The following is a 14,308-nucleotide window of genomic DNA, read 5'->3' as shown; positions in this document are numbered from 1 at the left end:
ATAAAAAAAAAGCTGGGTTAGCAATACTTATGTCTGACAAATCATACCTCAAAGTGGAGGCCATAACAAGAGATAAGGAAAGCCACTTCATAATACTAAATGGAGCAACTCAACAAGAGTACATAACTCTGGTAAACATATATGCACCCAATAAAGGAACACCCAAATACATTAAAAAAAAAAAAACTTCTGGAAGATATCAAGGGAGAGATTGACAGCAATACAGTCATAGTATTGGACTTTAAAACCCCATTGACACTACTAGATAAATCCTCTATACAAGAAATCAACAAAGAAACATTAATCCTAAATGACTCACTAGATCAGATGGACTTAATTGACATCTTCAGAACATTTTACCCCAAAGCCACAGAATATACATTCTTCTCAAGTGCACACACGACATTTTTAAATATAGACCACATATTAGGACACAGGAAAAGTCTCTTCACATTAAAGAAGATAAAAATCATATCAAGCATCTTCTCAGATCATAATGGCATAAAGTTAGAAATCAACTACAATTAAAACAATGAAAAAAAAGCAAACACTTAGAGGCTAAATAGCATGCTATTAAATAATGATTGCGTTACCAAAGAGACCCAAGAAGAAATAAAAAGCATTCTGGTAACAAACAACAATGAACACACAACATCCAAAAATCTATGCAACACAGTGAAAGCAGTCTTGAGAGGGAAGTTCATAGCTCTACAGACCTACCTCAAAAAACAAGAAAAAATGGTAATAAATTATCTAACTCTACAACTGAAAGAATTAGAAAGAGAACAACAAGAAAAGCCAAGAGTAAGCAGAAGGAAGGAAAAAATAAAGATCAAAGTGAAAATAATGACATAGAGACAAAGAAACAATAAAAAAGATCAATAAAACCAAGAGCTGATTCTTTGAAAGGATAAATAAGATTGATGCACCTCTAGCCAGGCTCACCAAGAAGCAAAGAGAGAGGAACCAAATAAATAATCGTAAGTGAAAGAGGTGAAGTAACAACAGACCCCACAGTAATACGAAAAATCATAAAAATGAGCAACTCTACTCCAACAAACTGTACAACCTAGATGAAATTGACATATTCTTAGAAAAATACAAACTTCCAAAACTCAATCAGGAAAAATAAAAAAGCCTGAATGGGCTGATAACTACCGAAGAAATTGAAGCAGTAATCAAATATCTTCCAGCAAACAAAAGCCCTGGTCTGAATGCTTTACAAGGGAATTCTACCAAACTTTCAAAGAAGAACTAAAACGTATCCTCCTCAGACTACTCCAAAAAATTTAAGAGGAAGGCACACTTCCAAGCTCTTTCGATGAAGCCAGCATTACCCTAATCCCAACACCAGATAATGTCACCACAAACAAAGAGAAATACAAGCGAATATCCTTGATGAACATAGATGCTAAAATACTCAACAAAATTCTAGCAAATCGGATCCAGCATTACATTAGTAAGATCATGACCTAGTGGGATTTATTCTGAGGATGCAAGGATGGTACAATATCCGCAAATCAATAAAAGTGATGTATCACATTAACAAATTGAGAGATAAAAATCACATAATCATATCAATCAATGCACAAAAAGAATTTGACAAAATCCAACACCCTTTCTTGATAAAAACTCTCATCAAAGTGGGACTAGAGGGATCATACCTCAACATAACAAAAGCCTTATATGACAAACCTAACAGCCAACATCATACTCAATGGGCAAAAACTAAATCCATTTCTCCTAAGAACAGGAATAAGGCAGCGTTGCCCACTTTCACCACTCCTGTTTGATATAGTACTGGAAGTGCTAGCGATAGCATTCAGAAAAGAAGAAATAAAAGGCATCGAAATTAGAAAAGAAAAAGTAAAACTGTCCTTATTTGCAGATGACATGATACTGTACATAGCTCCAAAGACTCCATCAAAACCTACTAGACTTAATAAATGAATTTGGCAATGTAGCTGAATTAAAAATGAACACCCAGAAATCTATGGCTTTTTATACACCAATATTGAACTCACAGAAAGAGAAGCAAAAAAAATTACATTTACCACTGAACCCAAAAAATTAAGATACCTAGGAATTAACTGAACTAAGGAGGTAAAAGACCTGTACTTGGAAAACTGCAGGACACTGAAAAAAAAAAGAGATAGAGGAAGACATAAACAATCAGAAGAACATACCATGTTCATGGATTGGTAGAATCAACATCATTAAAATGTCCATACTACCCAAAGCAATCTGAAGATTCAATGCAATCCCCATTAAAATACCAACAGCATATTTCACAGACCTAGAACAAACTCTTCAAAAATTCATATGAAATATAAAAAAGAACCCGAATAGCCACAGCAATCCTGAGAAAGAAGAACAAAGTTGGAGGGATCACAATACCAGATATAAATCTATACTACAAAGCCACTGTTCTTAAAACTGCCTGGTACTGGCACAAGAACAGATATATAGACCCGTGGAACAGAATGGAGAACCCAGAAATAGACCTAAGCCATTATGCTCAATTAATATTTGACAAAGGAGGTAAGAGAATACAATGACATAAAGACAGTCTCTTCAATAAAGGGTGCTGGAAAATTTGGTCAGATATATACATAAAAATGAAACTTGATCACCAACATACACCACACAGAAAAACAAACTCAAAATGGTTAAAGGACTTAAATGTAAGATGGGAAACCATAAAAATCTTTGAAGACTCCATTGGCAGCAAAATATCAAACATATGTTGTAGCAATATCTTTACCAATACAGCTCCAATGGCAATGGAAACTAAGGAGAAATAAACAAATGGGACTACATCAAAATAAAAAACTCTCCACAGCAAAAAGAACCATCAACAAAACAACAAGAAAGCCCACTTCATGGGAGAACATATTTGCCAATGTTATCTCTGATAAGGGTTTAATCTCCAAATTTACAGGTAACACATACAACTTAACAAAAGGAAGATAAACAATCCAATCAAAAAATGGGCAATGGACCTAAGTAGACACTTTTCGAAAGAGGACATACAGAAGGCCGAGAGACATATGAAAACATGTTCAAAGTCACTAATCATCCTAGAGGTACAAATTAAATCAATCATGAGGTACCATCTCACACCTGTCAGAATGGCTAGCATCAACAAATCGACAAATAACAAGTGCTGTCAAGGATGTGGAGAAAATGGAACCCTTGTGCACTGCTGGTGGGAATCCAGACTGGTGCAGCCACTGTGGAAAACAGTATGGAGTTTCCTCAAAAATTAAAAATGGAACTGCCATTTGATCCAGTAATCCCACTTCTAGGAATATATTCCAAGAGAACAGAAACACCAATCATAAAGGATATATGTACCCCTATGGTCATGGCCACACAATTTACCATAGCTAAGATTTGGAAATAGCCTAAGTTCCCTTCAGCTGATGAGTAGATTAAAAAATGGTGGTACATCTATACAATGTTATACTACTCTGCTATAAAAAGAAGGAACTTTTACCATTTGCAACAGCATGAATGGAACTAGAGAATTATCCTAAGCGAAATAAGCTAGTTGGAGAAAGATAAATATCACATGATCTCACTCAGATGTGGGATCTAATGATCAACATTAACTTATGAACAAAAATAGATCCAGAGACAAGGTAGCACTGAACAGACCATCCAACCTTAGAGAGAAGGCAGGGGAGGGGGTGTTAGAGATCAACCAAAGGACTTGTATGCATGCATACTAGTATTAGCATAACCAATGGACACTGACACTGGGATGGTGGGGGCTTGCCCTCGAGGGTGGGAGTGGGGGGATCAATTGGGGAAAAAGAAGCCGTATGTAATACTTTAAACAATGAAAAAATATCCTATATAATAAAAGTCCAGAGACCATAACGGCGGAACAACCAGAACTACAGCTCGTCAGTCACTATGATGTGCACTGACCACCTCTAGGTCCCTTTCCCCACTGTCAAGCTCTCATTGTCCAACAGAGAATGGGGATTTGGGAGTATGTAGTGGGGGATGTGGGCGGTGCCAGGCCAAGGCCCTGCCCTGCTGATCGCCCCACACTCAGAGGGTGACCCTCAGTGGGGGTGGAGCCGGCGAGTGGGCAGGAATGGCCCACCTCTCGGTCCCTCCACTAGCCTTCAGGCTCCAATCACCTGATGCCAAACAGGGAACTGGGGTAGGTGGTGACAGGGGGTGGGACTGGCGAGTGGGCAGAACAGCTGACCTCAGTATACCTCCCCCTGGCCCGCAGGCTCTGATTGCCTGATGGCAAAAGGAGAACCAGGGTAGGTGGCGGGGAATGCCAGTGGTTACAGGCCAAGGCCCCCACCACGCCAGTCGCCCCACACACAGAGGGCAACCTGTGGCGGGGATGGGGCTGGCGAGCAGGTGGGACTGGCCCATCCTCTTGGTCCCTCCACCCTGGCCATCAGGCTCCCATCACCTGATGGCAAACTGGGAACCAGGGTGGGTGGTTGCGGGTGGCACGGGGAGGGGCTGGCTGCTGGCAGCTGGGGAAGATGGCCCTGATTGCAGGCTCTGCCTAGGGACCATACCCTCGCACGATTTCATGCGCCTGACCTCTAGTCTATTACTATCACCTGACATTGATAATTCTTTAGGAGATGTGTTGCATTATTTGGAATTGAGTATTTTCCCCTCCAGTAGAACCTTCTTTTTCTGTGAACTTGGCTATTTCGGAGAGTGATTTATCATTTGCATAATTGGGAAGCATTGCTTCACTAAAGGAGATGGGTAAAAATGAGAGGAAGAGAGGACATCCACAAAGAGAATAAGGTATTGCCCAGAGTAAGAGAAGGGGAAAAGAAACCTTGATGGTATTGGAGAAACTCACAGTGTTTTTTTTCTGCTCATGATATTGACCACAGATAAGACTTGAAGACTTTGCCATTATGTAGGCTCACAGCATTTTGCATCAGTCTGTGAGAGCAGCTAATGGTTATTTATATAATTGTGTTTCTACAAGTAAGTTTGAACTACCTTTGCAGACAAAGGAATGACCATTTATTTTTTGTTATCAGCTGCTGATTGTATATCTATAGGCACTGGCAAAAGTAGATTTACTGTTACATTGTAATATTCTTTTGAGTTAATGAAGCTGTTGTAATAAACATAACCTGCATGTATTTCCATATGAAAAGTTGTAAACCTACTTTTGCTCACCCATGTATTTTTATCATTTCCATTTACTCTTCATGACCACTCTGCTAGGTAGTTATTATTGTCTCTGGTTTATAGATGAGGAGAGTGATGTTCAACAATCATGGTGAAATTTTCTCACCTGTTTCCAAAGTTATACTCCTTTCAGACTTGCTCCTTCTAAATTTTGATTTTATTCCAAATACAATCATGTCTCTTACCTTTTGGACTTGGCAATTATAAGTATTTAACTCCACTCACTAAAGATATTTGGGTTTTATTCCCATCTGTCATTTCTAATTATAGATGCCTTGGGTAGGGTACCATGTCTATGGTTCTAGCCCACCAGTAGCAAACCTTTCACATCAGGCACTAAGCTAAAATCCTAGTTGAGTGCTGCCATGGCCTCTACTTTATATATTAACTCATTTTTGTGCCTCTCCTAGAGAAACAGTAAACTTGTACTCATGTGTTCTTCAAATGAAATGCAGGTAAGATTCTTGTAAAGAATTTGTCATGGACTGGACTAAGGTCTCACAATTATAGACAACAGATAGAATCAGAATTTAAACCCAGGTTTATCTGGCACTCAAACTTGTATTTCTTTATTCTGTCATCATACTTTCTAACAGAAAATCAGCAATACTAGAAAACCCTACTTATTGGGGATGCCTATCTTACTGTGGTTTGTTTATTTGTCTATTCATATAGTCTCCTGGGTCCTAAGAATTTGGTCTTACTGACTCAAGAACATGTGGAATTTAGCCAGTTCTTGAGAATAAGCAGGACATGTTCTTGCCACTTAAAACTCTGTTTTCAGAGTGTCTTATATCTGGCACTGTCACTAATTCTCTAGTCTGGAGAGCAGATAAAAAACGGTTAGCTATGTGCTGGCCTCTGTAAGGCCTACTTTTTGTATATTAACTCATTTAGCCCTTTACATCACTCTGCTCTGACACAGTTATTGTTACATAATTTATTTTACATATAGGGAAACTAAGGTATAGAGAGGTCAAGTGACTTGGCCAAGGACAATATATTAACTGTTTATCAGATTCATGTGCTTCCCCACATTATCAAGGCAGGACCATGAAGTTATTTGTGGTCTATGGGCTGCAAATAGAAGTGATGTCTGTCATTCCTATACTGAAGCAGATAAGAGCTAGTGTGCAACTCTCCAGCTCTCTTTCACCTGCCTTGGTGACTTGGAAGGATGACGTTACAAAACACTGAAAACCCTGCTAGCCTGGATTTCTGAGTGACCATGTGGAGTAGAACCACCCAGTGACCCATGTTAGAGTTGTAGCTTGAGTGACAAATAAGTCTATTTTGCATTAGGCCACTAAGATTTGGGGGTTATTTTTTTACCACAGCATTACTGAAACTATCTTGCCTAATATAGTGGCAGATCCAGAATTTGAACCCAGGGCTGTCTGTGTCCAGAATCTGCATGTTGTTGTATTTTCAGGATAAAGTCTGCGCCTCCATGCTCATCTAGGTAAGTCTGATAGCTTGCTTAGAAGGGACCACGTGCTGGCTGAAACTTGGGGACTTTAGAAATGTGGCAAGTTCATACCCTCCTGAGGAATAATTGCTGATCTAAAACAACTATTATAACTGGTGATTTTCCCATGGCATTATCTACCTCTGCCCTATTAGGAGTGGTTATAGGAAAAAGGACATGATTACCTGTCAGCATATTTTCACATTTTTTATTAAAAATGTATTTTCTAGTCCCAGGCATTTTGCTTTTACATTGCATATATACTGGGATGCCATTATAGTTGCGTGTGTGTGTGTGTGTGTGTGTGTGTGTGTGTATTTGTAAACATTTGGTGCATTATGGAAAATATTACCTTAAAAGCTTTAGGAAGCCTCTATTTTATGCATTTTGCTAGTTCCTTACCACTAAGACTGAATTAATATATTAATTAATTATTGGAGTGGGTGTTGCTTGTCAAAAGGAAGAACTGTATATGGTAGTTAAAAGATATCTTGGTACATTTCTAAGCTGTGTTGGGTATTACTCTATCTCTGTTGATTGTTCAGAATCTCTCCTAATATGAACTCACTAGAGGCACGGTGCACAAAATTCATGCACGGGTAGGGTCCCTAGGCCTGACCAGTGATCAGATCCGGGGCCTTCCGGCTGCCAGCCGAGGCCTCCCTTCATTCCGCACCACACCCTGGTGGTCAGCTCACATTATAGCGAGTAATCAAAATCCCAGTCTCCTGGTTGAACTCCCAAGGGAATGATTTGCATATTAGGCTTATATATATATAGATTAGGAGAAAATATTATTCCAAGTGAAACTAAGATGTGTATTTGCATAATTTCCAGATCTGCATTTGTTATTCACTCAATTATATGTTTGTCTAATTACAAAATTATTAAGCTATTTTCAAGAAGTATTTGATATCTGTCTTTATGATGTGTAGCTTAATTTTATTCTGAAGAAGTTTAGTTATACCAACCATTAAAAGAATATAATCCAAAGTAGAAGTTTCCATAGTTGGTTGACAAAACAATCTTGTTTTATTCTTTACCAGTGAATTGATAATTTTCTTGTCAGCTATTTGAAGCCTCATGAATTGCCCTGTGTGTATAGTAGTAAAATATGAGACCCTGTTCTTTCTTCTGAAGAATATTCAATTGAAGGAAATTTTTAGTATTTAATAATAATGTATTATATTTGCAATATCTCCTGTGCTGTTTGTTCTGGGAGTTAAAAGGTGATGGCCATTATAGAGATGGAAATATGATTTGACTATGGACACAGAGCTATCGTTTTTTCTCTCATGGTGAAGAAGATTTTTGGAGAGTTTCTCTTCACCTGTACCTTTTTTGTTCATGAAGATCTGCTGTAATCCCATGAAAATTTAGGTCACACACAAGAAAAACCCTAACTGAAATGCATTTTCTATAGGTCCAGCAATAAACCTGGCATAAGAATACAAAATCTTTCTACTTAACATATCTCATTTTCTCACTGTGTCATCTGCATAGTCTTAGGCAAATATATTCATGAATATTTATTACTGTGGTTAGTTAGGTTGCTAAATCATAGCAAGGATTCTTAACTGATATACCATTTCTGCTCCTTTAAGACATGTTGATAGAAAGGGTAAGTTTTAGTATAGATTTAAAACTTTTCTTGTTTCTTTTTATGAGGGCATGTTTTTGAACCTACAAATTTTATTCTTCATCAAATTAGATGAGCAAATCAATGAAAACTTGAATCAGTATTAGAACTATTCTTATGCCTTTCTCAGTCACTAATTAGCTGTATGACTTGGGCAAGCCTTTCTGGGTTTCATTTTTCTCACTTGAAACATAGGAGGGTTAGAGGAAGACCATCTCTAGGATCACTCACAGCTCTGAAATGCTTTGATTCTCAGAAACACTAGTAGATTATCATGTTTTATAATTTAACTATCTTTGTATACAGTTGTGAAGCTTTGTTATATTCAGTCTTAAAAACTGAACATGTTCATTGGAAACTGGTTACTAATAATTATTTAAATTTATTCTTCTGTTTCTCAAATCCTTTTATGTGTGTTGTCCTGGCTTTTTAAAGAATTCTTCCTTAGGTCCCTCCTGCCTTTTGACTCATAAGAATCACAGTGCTTTTCCCTGCCTTACCTTAATGAAGTCCAAGAGGTTAAGTAGAGGCAGAAGAAACAAATGTTAACTACATTGTTCTCTATGCTTGGAATTTACCTTAGAAACCTCTTAATTATTGTTGAAATGATATAGTCTAAATAACATGTTATCCCATCTATACATTGTGGATTATGTTTGGATAATTCTTCTCATAGAATTTGTCCTTTGGGAACACATTTCCTTACTCTAAGCAAAAATTGGCACTGGAAAAGAAAATTTATTTAATAATGGCTTAATGAAGCATAATTAAAAAGATAATTTTAAATGCTTACCTCTTTATAAGCAGTGTAATGTAATTGATCATGAATGTTTAAGTTAAAGTTATGGATTTGTTTCTCAAGATTGCTGAAGCTATTCGGGGTCTTTTTTTATTCCTGATGAATTTTTGGAAAGTTCGTTCTAGGTCTGTGAAATATGCCATTGGTATTTTAATGGGGAGTGCATTGAATCTATAGATTGCTTTGGGTAGTATGGACATTTTAATGATGTTGATTCTGCCAATCCATGAACACGGTATGTTCTTCCATCTGTTTATGTCTCCCTCTATCTCTTTTTTCAGTGTCCTGTAGTTTTCCACATATAGGTCTTTTACCTCCTTAGTTAAGTCTATTCCTAAGTATCTTAATTTTTTTGGTGTGATGGTAAATGGGATTGCTTTTTTAGTCTCTCTTTCTGTAAGTTTACTATTGGTGTATAGAAATGCCATAGATTTCTTGGCATTAATTTTGTATCCTGCTACATTGCCGAATATATTTATTAAGTCTAATAATTTTTTATGGAGTCTTTCAGGTTTTCTATGTAGAGTATCATGTCATCTGTGAAAAAGGACAGTTTTACTTCTTCTTTTCCAATTTTGTTGCCTTTTATTTCTTCTTGTCTAATCACAATGGCTAGTACTTTCAGTACTAGAAACACCAATCAGAAAGGATATATGCATCCCTATGTTCATAGTGGCACAATTAACCATAGCTAAGATTTGGAAACAGCCTAAGTGCCCATCAGCATATGAGTGAATTAAAAAACTGTGGTACATCTACACAATGGAATACTATGCTGCGGTAAAAAAGAAGGAATTCTTACCATTTGCAGCAGCATGGATGAAACTGGAGAGCATTATGCTAAATGAAATAAACCAGTCAGAGAAAGATAAATATCACATGATCTCACTCATTTATGGAATATAATGAGCAACATAAACTAATGAACAAAAACAGATCCAGAGACAGAGAAGCATCGATCAGACCGTCAAACCTCAGAGGGAAGGAAGGGGAGTGTGGGGGTAAGGGGGAGAGATCAACCACAGGACTTGGCTGCATGCATATAAGCATAAGTAATGGACACAGACAACATGGGTGTGAGGGCATGAATCGGGAGGTGGGGAGCAAGGGGGGATAAGGACATATATGTAATACCTTAATCAATAAAGAAATTTAAAAAAAAATGTAAATGATGGAAAAAATAAAGTTATGGATTTGCCTCTCAGTTCTAATAGCTGTGGGACTCCATCAGTTAAAACAAAACAAAATAAATAATTCCAGAGTTATTATGAGAGTTGGAAAAAAATAATTTTATATGCAAACCTACCAAAATACTTGGTATTTAGTAAGTTTTGGCTGCTGTTGTAAATGTTGTTGGTACTCCATCATGTCCCCTCAATCTGTATGAGTCTCATCCTTAAGATTTGTGTCTATGCCTGAGGCATTGTCCCAAGCTGTGGAAGGCTTCTCTGCTAGCAGGAATGGCACTGGTGGAAAATTAATGCTCCTGAGGAGCAGTAGTTAATCATTGATGACAGATGGTTGGTGCATATATTCTCCTGCTCCAACAGGGGTGTGTGTTCTCTACTAGTATCCAGAGGTTCCCCATGGGATTAAGTTCAAGTTGCTTATAGTATTGGTAACTTGACTAGACATACCTCCTTGGCTGCTTCCTCTTTGCTGTTATTGCCCCACTATCTCCTAAAGTTATTTACTGGAACCACTACTTAAGTAAATTACTTATTTTTGCTAGAGACATATTTTCTTTATCTTAAAATCATCTAACAAGCAATGTCATTATAAACCCAGATTTGTGGCAGAAAATGCACAGATTTTTATATAAGAAAACAGAAAAGGAAAATATGTTTAATATAACCATGATTGAAACAGGTACCATTAATAGTTTTGATTTCTATTTGGTATGCTATAGGAGAACTTTATGGTTCAGTATTTCTGTTAAACCACATCCTCAGTGTTCAATGCATGAAGTAGAACAAAAAGAAAGGAAAAGATGAATGAAGGGTAGGGACTTGTGTAAAAATAACAGGATTTGGAAATAAACATAAAAGGAACTAGAAGGAAATTTCTGGCCTCTGGTGAGAAGCCTGCCCTTGGCTCATCCCAACTATCACTGCACAGGTTTTATGCTAAACAATGGCATTACATTTTCTGTCTGCCTAAGGATACAAACGGGTCTTGAGTTTTAAACTGACAGGCAACAACTCAAGTGAGATCTATTTGTTTTCTTTCTTCACTAGACTTTAAAAATAATGAAAATTTGACACTTCCTATGACAAATTTTGGGGGGGTCTTAAAATCATTCAGTTACACTATTACACATCACTTACAAAATAATATCATGGTTAACTGAGGAAGAAATTTAGGGCTTCTCATGACTTCCAGTTCCTTCTAAAAAAAAAGAGCTTTGTATTTTCTGGCTAAAAAGGCATCCATCATTCTTGCAATCACCATCCTTGTTCATCAGAAGTGTTGATTCAGTTTTGATTTATTAGTAAAGCCTAAAACTGCTAGAGAATCCCAATATCTTTTGTGCTACATCAACAATTTCCCAAGGTGTTTGTTACTGAAACAAGTTAGGAGAATTAATGTGATTTATAAGCCATAAAAAAAATGTTGCACTTTTGAAATTCTTATCTATATATGACCTTAAAAACTCAATAGATAATTAATTTCTTTATCAAATGTGTGATTGATTATCCATTATATGCCAGGAACTATGTTAATCAAACATTTTACTGCCTGAAATGGACAAATACATTTAAGGTTAAATGGATTCATGTTTTAGTCTTAAAATAGTTTGCATTTCTCTATTTTGTTCTAAGATACATGCCTAGGCCTTCTCCATCTACCCCCAGCTTGTCAATAGGCCAAAGAAGTATGTTGTCCATAGAAAGGTCTTAGGCATGTATCTTTACCTGAGATCCTAGCTGTTCCTTACCTCATCAGTAATGAGTGAATCTGAAATCTTGCTACACATAACCTGAGGGTGTGTGCCATACATTATTCTCTATAAAAATGTACTGTACCCAGGAAGAATTTGTAATGTAATAAAGGCATCTTTATTCAAAAAGATTGCCAGATCACATGGTAGTCTTCCCACATTGAGTTCAAATTAACAGGCCAACTACTCCTGACAAGGATCAATGGATAGCATTTTAGTAATACAGGAATCAGGAGGGATAGTAAGAAGGAAAAAAAAGTCTGGAATCCTAGGTAGAAACAGACTAAAATGCTGTAAATTTTGTTAACTTAAGTGAGTACTGTGAAAAATCCAGATGCCAAAATCAGGAGGTAAAGGTGTCTAAATGCATAAGGTGATTGTGCAGAAGCCAAAACCAAATAGGGTAAACAACAGTGTTAATGCTGAACTAACAAAGGGGAGACAGAGTGGGACTAGCAAGAGACTTGTTTAGGATGGATTTTATGATTAGATTGGCAGCAGGTTACATCTAATCTAGGTAGCCAGTAACAAGAGCATGAAGTAAATTAGGTCCTAACTTTTATTTTGATCATTGGTGTTTTCAGATTATAAATTTACATTATTAATAACCGAACCTTTAGTTTGTCCACTGCATTTGGCTTTAAAAAGCCTTTTTAAAAAATCCTCGCTAAAAGATATGTTTGTATTGATTTTATTTTGAGAGAGAGAGAGGAAGGGAGGAAGGGAGAGAGAGAGAGAGAGAGAGAGATAAGAGAGAAACATTGATCGGTTGCCTCCCATGTGTGCCCCAAATGGGGATCGAACTTGCAACGTAGGTATGTGCCCTGACTGGAAATTGAACCCACAACTTTTTGGTGTACAGGACAATGCTCCAACCAACTGATCCACCTCGCCAGGGCTACAAAGCCTTTTCACATTGATTTTCTCATTTGTGATTTATTTAAGTTTATAGATAAAGAAATTGACACAGAGAAGTAAATTAACCTAGATAATACCACCAGGAAGTGGAGTAATTCCCATTTATTGAGTTCCAGGTACTTGGTATGTATCTATTTTCTCTATTCTTGTAATATTCCTGTGAAGTAAATTACCTTTATTTTATGGGTGAGAAAATGTGAATTCAGAGAGCTGGGATAACTTACCAAAGATCACATGGTAAGTAGCACAGTTGGCTGTTGAACCCTGTCTGTCTGGCTCCAGAGCTTGTGCTCTTAACCTCTAGGCTGTGTTACTTCTGTTTCCATTACTACCATTTTCACATTAACACTCTGCTTTCAAGATAATTTTGTTTCACTTCATTAAAATTCCTAGCAGTGTGAATCCCTTAAAATTTAGTAATAGCTGGGATGCTCCTAGCAAGGCTAGAGGCATCAACTCACAGATGTTGTTTTAACCTTAGAGCTTCCATGCAGGGAGGTAGGTGTTCTAACATTGCATTCCCTATAAAGCTGTAGATCTCTAAAACCCCACAATCTGCATATTTGCCTTTGGAATGTGTTTCAGAAGATGCGTGTGGAAAGAGGACTTTCTAAGGAGAAGGCAGAGTAGAGAAACATGCTATGATCTGAGCTTTTCTCATAGCATGCCTGGGGACCTGAAATCCAATCCAAAGTAAGTTGTTCTTTTCAGTTTTGAAGATTGTATAAAGGGAGCGAAAAAGAAGAGAAGACAAACTTTCCCCACTTCATGATTTTGCCTGGGGATAGCCCTTTACAGGAACCATTTGGTTTTCAGTGTCTTGTGGGATATATGAAGAGTTGAAAGAAACAAGACTTGATGACATTGACATGACTCACAAAACATATGGCTTTTACTAATGAGACCCTTTATCTTGGAGAAGAATCTAAAGGGCATGGGAGAAACCTGATATAACTCACTTTTAAAAAGTAAAGCTATATAATCTCCTTTCTGAGGCCATAATATTTTGGTCTTTTTCAGATGTTGTGCCAAGAAATCAAAGCTGAGGGGTTGGTAGAAATAACATCAATTCATTAGTAAACCTCTTGATGGTATAAGTATTTGCCATTAACCTTCTGTTTTATTTTGCTGCTAGGGGGCCAAGAACATTGGAAAACACTAAATTATTTTTAAAAGTTAAATAAAATCCCCTGCGTTCAAATGTCACTGCTTCTTGGAAATGGCATAATCTGTTAGCTAAAATATTATTGAGATCATTAAGTGGTGGAAGGTGGAGGTGGGGAACAAAAGTGAGAGTGGGAGGTTTTAAAAGCTATTGAGAGCCTTCCTAGCATGAGGTTTGTTTAA

The sequence above is a fragment of the Cnephaeus nilssonii genome (assembly GCF_951640355.1).
Source record: "Cnephaeus nilssonii genome assembly, chromosome: X".
NCBI lineage: Eukaryota > Metazoa > Chordata > Mammalia > Chiroptera > Vespertilionidae > Cnephaeus > Cnephaeus nilssonii.
The sequence above is the reverse complement of the archived record's forward strand: the minus strand, read 5'-3'. Positions refer to the sequence as shown.